Raw genomic sequence first — 14,246 nt, forward strand, 5'->3', positions numbered from 1 at the left:
GGGATCCCGAGCACTGTGGAGAAATGCTGCTGGCTGGTCTTGATCTTGGCCAGTTTTCTTATACAGCCCAGGCCCACCCACCTAGGGAGTGAGCCATTGCAGTGGACTGCTGACTGACAGCAAATCTTCATTTAAGGTTACCTCTCAGGGACATGGCCTCAGGCCAGTAGGACCCAAGTTTCCGGTTGAGATTCCGTCAAATTGACAGTAAAACCTAACCAGGACGGAGGCTGGTGGCAGGTTTGTGCTGGCCCCAAAGCTCCTGCTACCAGCTGTCCACTCGTGCCCACAGTGGCCCAGGTTCCTCTGAGATCCTGGAGTCAGAGGTCTACAGTAGCAAGGCCGACCCTGTAAGTACATCCTCTCTTCCTTCTAGAAACCTCTGTCCTCAGTGTGACTGTAGCCCCCGCCCCCCCCCTGCCCCTGCTGCCTGCAGCACTTCCGGCAAGGTGCTATGAGACGAGGTAACCCAGGGAATAGCTTAGCACTGTGCTCAGGGCTGAGAGAGCAGTAAAGTTAACATGTGTTTCTTCCTCTTCCCTCTGAGGCACAGAGAGGCTATGAATTCTCAGGAAGAGCCATGGGGCCCTGGTTGCTATTTAAAGCCCCTCTCCTCTGTACCGTGTAACTAAACAAATTCTTACTTGTACTGGTCCTAGCCCTTGACGCACCCTCCTTTCTGGTCTTCAAAAACTATGCTCTTCCCCCCTCAAGTCTGGCTTAGAGAGCACACAGGAAGCTGTCTGAGCACCTGGGCTCTCTCTGGGCTTGCTCTGTGACACTGGCGGCTCCGTGGAGTACCAGCGTTCCAACTCCTTTGTTTCTATGTGCCCATTAACTTGGTATGTACAGTATATGCTTGTGTGTGTGTGTGTATGTGTGTGTGTGTGTGTGTGTGTGTGCGCACGCGTGCTGGTGGAGGCCAGAGGTCCACATCAGTTGTCTTTCTTGATGGCCCTGCACCTTAATTTTTGAGACAAGGGCTCTCTCGGTGAACCTGGGGCTTGCTGACTCAGCTGGAGAGGATAGCCAGTGAGCTCCAGGGATCCTCCTGCCTCTGACTGCCCCCCCACCCACCCCCGGGTGCTGTGATTACAGACTTACTCTGCTATGCTATGGTGGGGGTTTTACCTGGGTGGTACTGAGGAGCTAAACTTGGGTCCGCCTTCTTTCACTGCATGTACTTTGCTGACTCTCTAACCTTTAGCTTCTTGATCTGAGCCTGGCCTCTTCTCAGGTCTGTTTGTTCATTAGACAACAAAGAGGAGAAAAGCCACTCCGGAGCAGCCAGTGAAGGATGACAGCAGCAGGAAATCTGCTTTGCCAAGGAGGCAGATGTGAACACACACGCACACACACACACGCACATGCACACATGCACACGTGCACACACACATGCACACACACACGCACACTGCCATCTGGGCCTGCCAGCCTAGGCCCAAGCAGGTGGATGGCAGTCCATTTGGCATTGGTTTTGAGAGGCTTTGGGAATTCAATCTCAGATTTGAAAAAAGACTCTGCTAACGTCATACTGAACAAGGAACCAAAGAAGTAGAGCCCCCCCCCCCAAATCTCCTGGCACCGGGGGCTCATGCCAGCAATCCTCTCCTGGTGGCACTGTCCCCAGCCTCTCTGTCTCCTTATCTGCCAAGTGCAGAAAATAATACCGCTGCGACGAGGGCCCAGGAGAATCACACGGGATCCAGCATAGCAAACATTCAATTACTGATTCTGCAAACACAAGGGGCTGCTGCTGTCCACACAGCGGGGTGAGTCTGGCCTCGGAAAAGAGACCAGGATTTGTCCCTGTGAGGCAGGATGTGTCAACAGAGACTGTGTTAGCCACACAGGTTTCAGAGCACAGTCAGAGGCCAGCATGCGACAATGTCCTTATGTGCTCTCTGGGATGGGAGTCAGGGTATCCTGTGGTTGCTAATCCTGGTTGTCAACTTGACTGCATTCAGGTTCTTCTATGAGACTCCTCTCTGGTCAGAAATTTGCTTTTGTCAGGGCATTTCCTGGAAAGACTAACTGAGTGAGGAAAGACTTCCCTGCAGGGTGGGCAGTGACTCCACAGTAGACCAGATACAAGAGGCCTGAGGGAAAGCTTCTGCTTTTTGCCTGCCTACCTGCCTTCTTGCTGGTAAGTACATCTGCCATATTGATTCCACCACATGTTCCATCTTTCCTGACATCAGCACCAACTTCTCTTGACCTTCATTCCAATGTGGGCTAAAGAACCATGGTTCCAAGCCAGGAGTCCTCCAGGTATTCAGAACCAGGCTGGGACTGCTAAGGCATCCAGTGTTATAGACTGGGTAGTTACTGATTCTCTGCCATTCCAGGGTGAGATCACCATTGCTGGGCTACCTAAACCACATTGGGTGAGCCAGTTTAATGTACTCCCATTTGTAATATAGGTCCATTCTCTCTGTAGAGAGCCCGGACTAAGTCACATCCTTTTCCAGATGAGTCTCAGGGACCCAGGGTGGTTAAAGGACCAGTTGATGGTCAGTCACCTAGCTGGGAACAAGTAAAGGAGCAGGCTCCTGTCATATGTGAAGCAAGGGGGAAACTGGCAGACTGAGACCCCTAAGGAAGTCCCCATCCTGGTGAGCCTAAGTCCCACAATCATGGCTGCCCCATGGGACTTTTGGGAGAGTATCTCAATCTTCAAACCAGGTCTACAACTGCACACTGTAACACAATTGTTACAATAAACTGATACAAGTGGTTCAGACATGTGATGAGACACCCCTGTGTAACCACAGCTCTCGGAGGCTGAGGCAGAAGGATGGACAGCTTGAGGACTGGGCTACTGGATCAAACCTTGTTGTTGTTGGTTTTTTGTTTTTTGTTTTGTTTTTTTAATGTGGTGTAAAAGTGACTTCAATGCAAGGCTTCATCTTGACCTGCCCAGGACACGGGGACCCCTGGAGGTTAGATCCCGATCTCAGGGTGGCCCTGCTAGAAGGCAGTGCCAGACAGCCTCCTTCCTTGCTATAATGACAGTGCCTCTCAGACTTTGTGGTTGGGGCTCACAGCTTGAACCTGCTCTGTCCTATGTGAAACTTTACAAACCTGCTCCAAACCTGTGCTGCCCAGTGGGGGGGTGTGGTGCAAGCTGGAAAAGACATTAGGTAGCTGAGAAAAAATAATCGAGGTTATGTTGAAGCCTCTGAGGAAAGTGGGGTTCTGCTTGGATTAATCAGACCCAAAAAGAGATGGAAGAGGGGTTAAGGCATCAGTGATGCTCGGAGTTAGTTGGACTTGAGGCAGGGAGAAGGAGGAGTGAGTCTGGCCTAAAGAATGTCTGGTGATGTTATGTGTGAAAGATGCAGAAGCCATGACAGTGAGGAGCCACCTACAGACACATGGATGGGCCGAAAGAGGCAGGTGGAAGGAGGCCCCCTTCCTGCCCAAGTTATTGCTTTGCTCTTCTAGGAGAGAGGTGGGGCTGGAGGTCAGGCAGGCTTCCTCCATAGAGGTGGCCCTGTGGTCTTGTGCCCCCTCATGAGAACTCCTGGATGTGGCTTTTGCGGTGTGCCTTTCAGCAGCAGATGGAGCCAGCCACGCAGCCCTTCCTGAGGTCCCTGCCACAGTGACCCAGAGGAAAGGTGATCTCAGAGCTGAGAGGGACCTATGCAGATGAACTCAGAAAAAGTACACCTGAGTGAGAAGGCTCCGTTTTCTAGGTTCTGGGGTGGGGCGGGGTCATCAGGAGGTGGACAAAGACTTGGGGTGATACTGAGCACAGCAGTTTGCAGTCCCTTTACCTGGACAGAGCAAAGATCTGTCGTTAGAGCCTCAATCTCTTTGTGGCCTTTGCGCCAGATGACATGAACAAGTGACTTCCTTCTGAGGCTGGATTTCCTCCCCCAAGGAGAAAAAAGTGCACAAAGCCTGGCTCAGCAGGACTTCCTCTTCCAGCCCAGAAGCCCAACACTTAGCATAGGGGGTCACACTGGTGCCCACAGGCCCTGAGGGATACACAGGACAGACACTGTCAAGAAGCCACATGATATAGAGACCACGCCCAACCTACAGTTAGTTCCCCAGACCCACACCACACGCCCCCCCCCGCCCTTTTTTTTTTTTCTTAAGAGACTTGTGTCAGCCAGGCTGATCTTGAACTTGACATGGATGAGGAAGGCCTTGGGCTTCCAATCCTCCTGCCTCCATCCTCTTGACTGAGCACACTGGTGGCTATCACTGTCAGGCTCAGCGCTAGGATTGCAGGCTGCACCACCATGCCTGCCAGGGCAACACGCACAGACAAGCACTCTGCTACCAGAACTACAGCCACAGCTCCTTCTCTTGCTTTTCAACACCCCCCCCCCCCCCCTGTTGGTCAAAGACAGGCGCACACCAGACTCTTCACTTAACCCTTGAGCAGTCCCAAGGAGCTCTGACAGCTTTGGGGACAGAAGAGACCCCTTGTCTGTCCCTTCCCCATCTAGCTGACAGAGATGAGATGATGTAGAGGGAAAGTATAGGAAAGTATAGGCTCAGAGCATTGGCAGTAGCCACCCACCTGGTCCTCCTGCTCGGCTGGCCCTGCACTCCCTCCACTGTCTTCTCTCTCTCCCCCTGTGCTGAGCCAGGCTGCCTGTTTTCACATCCAGGCCCTTGATTCCAGCTGTGACGACGTCTCTGGGCCTCAGCTTCCAGATGAGGAGAAGCAATCATTGTTGCCAAGGAAAGCCCCCATTGGGTGTCTGATCAGCCAGTTAATCTTATGCAGACAGACTGGGCCCTAAATCTTCTCCAGTCCCCCAGAGGCCTCTGCACATTAGGTTTGGCCCATCCAGCCAACCATGGAGGGTTGGCTCTGCATCCAGATGACTCAGAGGAAGCAAAGACACTTTTGTCAGAGATGCTTTCAATACGCCCTTACCAGAGAAGCTTCTCTTGAATTTATAGAGCATCAGAAACCACAGGTTGGAGTGGGGCAGTCCCTCCTGAGCCCCCAAACCACCTCTTGGTGCTTTGTGACTAAGGCTGCGACAATACACTGCACCTATAATCCCTCTCTTCTCTTCTGAGGAGAAAGAGCCAAGATGAGGTCCAAGTGACAAACATAGGCAAATGAAGAGCAAGAAGAGGCCAGGACTGGTTTTGTATGGCCTGAGGGGTGTCTCTTGGTGATGAACTCAACTGTTCCACTTCCCACTGGGCTGAGCAGCCAATTACACCCCATCTTTGGCCACAGCCTGGCCCTCTGAAGTGTACCCGACTAGAGGTAGGTGCATCTACAAATCTGCCACACAGACCCTTTGTATCCAAGGCCTTCGTGACGCACAGATTCAGGAACAAAATACCATTCTTCCCACTTCACAGGCCAAAACACTGATGCTCAGAGTTGTAGTAATGGCTTACCTATTGCCACTCAGATGAGAAACAGTCTTAGGATGGCAAGTCTGCTCGGCATCTTCCAACTCCACCCACAAAACTTACCGTGTTTAAGCCAGGCTCTGCTACACCTAGCCAACCCCCAGCCAATGCAACAGGGATGGGTTGGCAATCTGGTCAAATCTGGGCCTATAGCTGTGGGGATAGTTGGAAAACTTCCTAAGCCCTTACCCTATAACCCCAATAAAGTGAGGGATCTCAGCCTGGTGTGTCCCTGTACCAAAAGACCACTGATGAATAAGCTGTCAGACCACCTGTCCTGTTTAATCACAGCACACACAACTGTGAACAGTCTCTAAGAACTAGTAATAATAATAGCAGCAATCAGTCATGCTTACAACATATATATTTACTACCCAACATTTTTAATTAGTGTGAATTTGTGTGTTTAGCACAGGAAGTACAGGCATACACTGTACAAAAAGTGAGAAGGCATAGACAGGTAAAAACCAAGTCTGGGAATGTACCACAGTTGGTACAGCACTTGCCGCGAATGCATGAGGCCCTGGGTTTGATGCCCAGTGCTAAACTAAACGGTGGACTGATGATGCTCACCTGTAATCCTGTCCGTCAGGTGGTGGAGACAGGTAGATCAAGAGTCCAAGGTCATCTCTGATGACGTAAGGAGTTTGAGGCTAGTCTGAACCACGCAAGGTGCTGCCTAAATCACTCAATCAGTCAACGAAAGCCTATTTCTTTCCGTGTCCTGTCCACACTGTCCCAATCCTGGGCACTTAAGAGTACATTTTGGAGGCATCACTATTACACTGTTTGTGAGATTCTCCAGACACTATGCTGTCTTTCTCATTTGTAAATCATGCCAAGGGTGCATGTGTCCACACATATGGGAGAATATTCGTTTCCCCTCTCTTCGCACAAATGGTGATGTGTCAAAACACAGACACACGGCGTCATGATGGTCCACATCTCTGACAGTTGTCTCCGTGAAATAATGATGGAGCTGAAGATTTCCTGTCACCTGGAATCATCAAAGCCATCCTAAGGTTGAGGCACAGCATAGTCCTCACAGGTGTGCGGTAACGGTAATGTGAATAAAGCTGTCAGACCACCAGCCCTGCTTAACCACAGCACACACATCTGTGAACAGTCTCTAAGAATAGATAATAATAGCAAGCAGTCATGTTTCCAACATATATATTTACTATATAATGTTTTTATTTTAATTTTTAATGGGGAGGAGAGCATGTACGGTGGTGTAAGTGTGGAGGACAACTTCTGGGAATTAGTTTTGTCCTTCTACCATGGGTGTCCCAAGGATAGGTCTCACGTCGTCAGGCTTACCAGCAAACACCTTTACTGGCTGAGCCAGTTGGCCAGCCTTTTTATAATTACTTTGGAATATCTTTCTACTTAAAAAAAAAAAAAAAAAAAAGGCTTTTGCAAAATAGTAAGCCATACCATGCCAGCAACAGCCTCACACATCTTGTGTTTTCCAGCATCTCTTGATTGATTTGTGTGAGCACGTTCTATGATGTTTATACAATAGCTGTCTCATGACGAAGTTCTTAGAGCACGTCCTCGTCACTAAGCAACGCATGACTGCAGGACCTGCTGCCTTATAGGATTAGGTAGGGACTGCTTTTCTTTTTCAAAGAGAATGTGCATTTTATTTTTTTATTAATTTGTGTGTGTGCACATGTATGTGTGTTTGTGTGTGTGACGAGATGCATGTGAGCATATGTGGATCTGTGTGTAGAAGCAGGAGTTGGGCAAGCTTAATGTCATTCCTTAAGCTTTGAACCTTTTCTTCTTCTTCTTCTTCTTCTTCTTCTTCTTCTTCTTCTTCTTCTTCTTCTTCTTCTTCTTCTTTCTTCTTCTTTTTCCTTAAGACAAGGTCTCTCACTGGCCTAGGGCTGGGCTAGACTGACAGTCCAGGGTTCCAGGGACCTGCCTGGCTCCATCTCCCCAGCACTAGGCTCTTAAGCATGAGCCGCCAGTATAGGGTTTTTGTATTTTACATGGGGATCCTGGGAATTGAACTCAGTTCCTCACACTTGCAAGGCAAGCACTTTACCACACAGCCATCTCCCTGGCCCTTAAAATGAGACAATAATCTGTGTTCAGTATGGTCCTGTGAGTTTATTAGGCACCGTTGGGAAAGCTTCCACTCTGTGATGCTCATAATTGTGTACACTCCCGTTGCAGGCTTCCCACCGGTGATTTACTCAGTTCCCTGTCGATAGCCTCTGTGGCAAATGGCGAGCTTTTCCTTGCTTTTATAAATAACGCTCCTGTGAGCAGTGCCATGCACACTTCCCCACATTTGGCTGGTGAGACGGTCATAGAACAGGATGTGCTGGGCCTCGGGGAAGGGCACATGCAGCCTGAGCTGATGTTGCCCAATGGCTCTCCCAGAGGTGTCACTGCCTCCCACTCCTGCCCACCCTCCTGCCAGCCAGCGCCCGTGCTCCACACCCTCAGCCCCAGAGCACTACTCTGCCTTTGAGCCTTTGATCTTTCTCAGTCTGATGCTTGAAAGAGGGTCTCTTATTGAAGTTTTAATTTGCATTTCTTTTATGAGTAAGGCTGAGTAACTTTTCATAGGTTTGAGGGCCATTTATACACTCTTTCAAAAGCTGTCTTCCTATATCAGGCCCATTTTTTAATTGGCTTGTTGGCTTTTTCTTGTTGCTAGGCAAAAAGCCTGTACACTAAAGGAATTAGTCCCATCTCTGTGGCGGCGGCGGCAGGAGCACGTTTACTTCTCCTCTGTCATTTGTCGTTATTTGGGTCACACATTTCTTTGGCAGCCTTCTTTAGACTTCAAAGGCTCGGGGCTGAGGAGAGGGCTCAGCAGGTAAGGGTACTTTCTGTGCAAGCCTGGGGACCTGAGTTTGAATCCTCTGCACCCATATACAAAGCTAAGGGTGGCTGTGTGCACCTGTAACTCCAGTGCTAGGGTCATGGGAAGGGGGTGCAGAGACAGGAGAATGGCTGCGACTTGCGGGCTGCCAGTCCCGCTCCAAGTTCAGTGAGAAATGCTGTCTTGAGAGACGAAGATGGGGAGCGATAAAGTAGGACATTAGACATCCTCCTCTGCTCTCAGCGCATGCGTGCGCACTTACACACATACATGTTCAAAACTTTTGGGGGAATAAAAACAAGTCAAATTCTGAATTCCTACTGTGACTCAATCACTGTCAATTAGTTAGGGGCTCTGTGGAGCTCAGAAAAGCCCCTGCAGTTCCCTCATCTGAGCTTAGGGTCCATGAGCGATGAGACTCTGGTGCTTTGGAGTGGTGAGAGAACGCATGGGGACAGTGAGTTAGAACAGAAACAGAGGCCAGAGAGAGGTAGTGAGAATGAAAGGACAGATGGCCAAAAGCTCTGTGGCCACCACGCACTGCTCATGCATGCATGGTGGCCCAGAAGGCCCACTAAGGCCCAAAGGGGACTGAATATCCATGCTGTAACAAGAGAGAGCTATGTCCCATCTTAGCTAGAGTCTGGCAGAGAGTTTTTCTCTGGCTTCCAGCAACCCCTGATCCTGCAAGTTAGTTTAGAGTGGCTCTCTAGGGTCTGGCCATCACACGGATGGGCCTGGGCATCATCCTGCAGGTAAACGCAGAAGTCAGGGGTTTAAGGGATGAGGCAGAGGCCACAGCAGCATCAGGGGAACCCAGGACTCCTGAGTCTCCGGGCGCAGTTTTGCAACTGGGCCAGAAAGGCCAAGAAGAAAGGCAGTGGGCTAGTGAATCACAAGAGCTCACGTTCACAGAGTCTCCCATGCCTGCAACTCTGCACACACTTGGCCATTACCCTGTGCGCATGCTCTGTTCTTTCACCTCAGTAATTCCATGCAAGAGCACTAGTGCCCAGGAGAAAACAGCATCACTCAGCAGGGAGTTCCGACTCTCTCCCCTGCTCTGGTATTATGGAGCCTCCCTTACTAGGCTGGTCCTTCCTGCATCCTCACCTCACCTCCAGGCTTAGAGCTGGTCCCTAGTCTCCAAGTTTGCTTGTCCAGAACTACTGAAGGGGAGGCACAGCATCTCTCTGGCCCGGAGCCGGAAGCCCTGCTGCTAATTTGCAGAGCCCCCCTGACTAACATAGCTCCACATTCTAAGAGTAATGGTGCTCCTTCCCAGGGCATCTGATGGGCCTCTACTCTACCCCCTTACTAGAGCACTTCATCGTGGCTTCACTGTGAGATCTAGAACAGCAGCCAACAGGCAGGTCGCAGTTAAGTGTCACTCAGCTACCTAACAAACATTAAAAACAGACTGTTATCAATGAATGAATGAATGAATGAATGAATGAATGAATGTGAAAACAAGAACTTAGCGCTTTGATACAGTTGCCAATATGCAACGTGACTAGGTTTACTGATGCTCCTTTAATTTATAAAGGAAACCAGTCCCCACGGCAGATGCATCATGGTGGAACCTCTGAACAAGATATTTTTACTGCATGCCCAAGAAAGGAGGCTTGGCTTCAAGAGTGCTGAGCCTGCAGGGCAGGAAACTCTGCAGGAACAAGAAGAATTCTGGCCCGGCCCTGTGTTCACAGCCTTTTTGTGGTAAGAGTGAGCAGACACCTTGCATCTGCAGAGCTGGACTGTGGTGACATACGCCCCAGAGCCAGGGTCTCCTCATCACAGTTTAATTTTCTTCAGACGCCTAATAGAAGCAGACCAGGTGAGGACAGCAGGCAGGTTGCAGGCCAGGCGAGAGGAGGAGGGTCCTCCTAGAGGGTGGAGTCAGCACGGGACAGGTTGGAAGAACCAACAACCTTACTGGAACCCGGGTTTGTGCGTCTGAACCAGCTCCCTCTGCACCTCTATGACGCATCCTCCTTCTGTTTTAGTGCTTCATCAGCCAAGCCAAAAGGATACAGGGGGCATCTTTTCTGGAAGCTAGCTCTGGGAAATGCCAGCCCTGACTGGTTCTCTTCTTGGCCCAGAAGCCCTGCCATTTGCCACCCAGTATCTCTCCCTAGATACCAGTTGCCGATGACCTGTCTCCTACCCTGCTCAGCACCGGAGAACTCTCCTAAATTTCTTGGATTAATTTGAATTGACTGCGTTGAATTGAATTGACTTGAGTCTAATTGAAGTGAATGGAATTGAATGGCAGATTACAGGCTCCATCAGAGCCCACAGACGTGCACTTTGGAGTGCTGGCCCACAAAACTGAAAGGTGATTTTTGAGCCCTTGTTTTCATTTTCTCTTTGACAGGAGGGGACAGGAGGGGAGGGAGGGAGAAAAGAGTCAAAGGGATTCAAAGATGATTCCCAGCACCCCTTACCCTACCTCTTCTCTTTGGACTTGAGTGTCCAAATTCCCCATTGGCTCATTCCTGGAGGCTCCACGGGAACCTGTGAGGGCCTTTCCCCCAGCCTGAACACAGTGCCAGTGTACTTGCTGGTAAAGCATGGCTGAGCACTAGGTCAGGATGCTTAGAGCCAGGGAGACAGGTAAGAAGTGCAGCATCCAGGCAAGTAACAGCATCCAGATGGGGGATGCTACCAGGGGAAGCCAGCTGTATCGGTGAGGGTTCCAAGAGCAACAGATGGATAGAATGAATGTATGGCTGTCTACCTGTGGAAAGTCCAAGAATCCAGTAGTTGTTCAGTCCCTGAGGACGATGCCTCAGCTGGCCTTCAGGATACACCAGAATCCCAAAGACACAGGGAATGCCACCAAGATGGAGAGCAAGCAGCCAAAGAGCAAAAGCTTTCTTCTTCCGTGTCCTTTACATAGGCTGCCAGCAGACAGCGTGGCCCAGATTGAAGGTGGATCTTCCCACCTCAAAAGATCTGGATTGGGACTGGAGAGATGACTCAGCAGTTAAGAGCACTGGCTGCTTTCCCCAGAGGACCCAGGTTCGATTCCCAGCTCACACCTGTCTGTAACTCCTGTTCCAGAGAATCTGACACCTTCACACAGACATACATGGAGTCAAAACACAATGCACATAAAATTAAAAAAAAATAATAAATTATCTGGGAGAAAAAAAGATCTGGACTAAAGGTGGTTCTTCCTACTTTAAATGATTTAATTTTTAAGAATTCCCTCACAGGTGGATGCAGCTGCTTGGGTTTAGTTAATCCCAGATGTAGTCAAGTTGATGGCAAAAATGGCTGTCACGGCCGCCAACCTATGTCCAGGTTCTTGTCCAGGGAGAACTGGCTGAGAAGCCCTCCTTGGGGCCTTCATGGTCTTGTTGGTTTGTTTTTAAATGCCCAGGATTACTTCCTCCGAGGTTGGGGCCTCTTTTTCTCCCCACTTGGCTACCTCTCCTGGGTGCACCTATCCCCTTTGGTACCCTCCCCCGCTCCTTCCCCACCTTGGCTTAGTCAACTCTGACTCACGTACCTTGGGCTGCCTTCAGCTCTCCTGGTTAGGTCCTCCTCTGTCTTTCTCCAACTCTGGAGAAGGTAACAGCATCCAACCAGATGAAGGATTCCAGAACAGTATGGATCCCTGCCTCGCCTTTGCCCTCCTTGACCAATGCACCCCGTGCTCTGTCGATCTGACATACACACACCCTCGTCAGCTTTAGCTTAGCTCCATCTCTGCCATTCCTGCATAAGTACGGTGGCCTTCTAATTTCCCTCCCCACATTCCCTGAGGCCCCTGGTGTTCTGTTCTCCACCTGCTGCCTGAACTCTGGTGCTAGAATAAAGCAAGTCAGATAATGTTAGTAGCCATGGCCTTACAGGCGAACAGTCGTTTCTCATTATTTTGGAGTTGAAGGCCCAGGTCTCTAGTGCCAGATTAGTTTCTTCTGCCCTGGCCAGAACATTTGCATATGCCAGTTCCTAAATCCGGGATGCTCTTCCTTCTCCTCTGCCTACAGTTAACTCCTAGTCATCCTCCTCAAAGCTTTGAATGTCAAGGAAAGCCACCCTGGCCTCCCTAACTAGGTCAGCCTCTTCTCTGTCCCCTTGCTCTGGCAAATCAAGTACCTGCCATTCATGGTGCTGGTCCCAGCTAACATGATACATTGATTGGTGTGTCGGTGTGGCTAATCTTTGCCTTCCCTTTTAGACTGTAAGGCAGGGAGGCATTCTGTTCTGACTCACTATCCTATTGTCAGGAGTCAGCCCTATGTTAACACAGGAAGGACTCAATGAAGAATGAATGAATGAATGAATGAATGAATGAATAAATTAGAAAGGGATGCGTGGATAAATGAACAAGTGAATTCAAGCAAGCAGAGAGGGCCTACATCCTAACACTCGTGTTCTGTCTCCACTGGTCAGGGGCCCAGATGTTGTCAGACTGCTCTTCGTCTCTCTGAGACAGTATCCGTCTTTCCCACTTCTGGGTCCCCTGTTCTGTGACTCACCGCTCTCTCCCCCACATCCAGCTAAATTCTACCCTTTGCAAAACTCAGCCTATGTTAAGTACCAAACAATATACATGCAAACACACAGAGAGAGAGACAATCCTGGTAGCTAATATTGTTTACATGAAATACACAAACCTGGTAAATGGTCCCACTCCCAGCACACTGAGTCTTCTGACCACTAGAGATAGCAATGGGGTCTCCAGGTGAGGTCGAGGGGACAGTCTCGCTACCGTAAGTGGCTCAGTAACAAATAGAAGCTGGGAGAAGCCTGCTGCCAGCACTGTGGTGTGAATCCATTTGGCTATCTTTTAGGATGAGGCCTAGGCAAGCTCAAGGCCAATGCTGTCATGGTCTTGGATCTCGGGAGCGATGGCCAGCTCCTTTAGGCCCAGTGAAACGCCTGGTTTGCAATTGAATTGGCAGTGACTAACGCTGCATAACAGCTACAGTAAAACAGATCATGGGAAATGTAATGACCCGTGGTCAGCAATCACTGAATTATTTATGTCATACTTGCCTCTTCGGAAATTCTCTCTCTCCTCCTCCCTCAGCACCGCAGACCTGGTCTGGCTGTCTGCAGACTTCTGGATAGCAGGACCACAAAGAGACAAAGACCCAAGAGCACAGAGACAGGAGGTTTCTGAGTAACCATGGTGGCGGGGGTGTGGGGGGTGGAGGGTGGGAGTAGGGAGATGGCTTCATTTTTTCAGCTGACAAATTAAGGGCTCTCTTCCCTGAGCTGACAGTAACTTAAGTTGTGCTCCTCTTGGTCCATTGATGATCTCCTCAGCCTTCCCCTTATGAAGTAGGAATGTAGTGACCCTCCCTCCCAGGTTCCAGAAAGTACACTGCAGGTCAAAAAAAAAATCATGCATACATACACATGAAAACAACTTGCTAAATAAACTAGGGAATCCAGCAGGCTTTTCTGTAGTATGGCCCTTTCCAACATCTCTGACAGAATCAGGGAGAAGTTGAAGGGCTCCATAGGGGAACGGCGCTTGGTCTGCCCTGCGGTATACGTTTCTATCATCTACATCTCTCAGGTGCAGTTGGTACCCAAGAGTGTGGGTTTTCCAAAACACATAAGTCCTGCTGGCTGACAGATGGGTTTCCCCCACGCTGTTCTGAGCAGCTATGTCATGGTAGTCAGACCTGGAGTCCCACACGTCTATGTGCCTCTGTGGGGACAGCTGCATTGTCGTGGAAGGGCTCGTTACAAGGTGCTCAGTCTCTGAAACTTCAGCCCTCATTTCATAATTCAGAAATCTAAACCCTCCTCAGATTTACTTCTTCTTACTAAGCTGCTTTCGCTTCATTTAAAAAAAAAAAAAAAGGTAATTCTATATACTTAATTTTGTTATTACTTAATAGAAATTTTAACATATTCTTACTTAAACACCAACATTGTTACTATTGTTCTTGTTTTTATAAGTTAATTAATTGCTTTAGTTTTATGTGTATGTGTGCCTGCGCATGTATATAGGCGTCGCTTGCCTGCAGATGCCCACTGA

The sequence above is a fragment of the Acomys russatus genome, chromosome 14 (assembly GCF_903995435.1).
Source record: "Acomys russatus chromosome 14, mAcoRus1.1, whole genome shotgun sequence".
In the NCBI taxonomy this organism is placed as follows: Eukaryota; Metazoa; Chordata; class Mammalia; order Rodentia; family Muridae; genus Acomys; species Acomys russatus.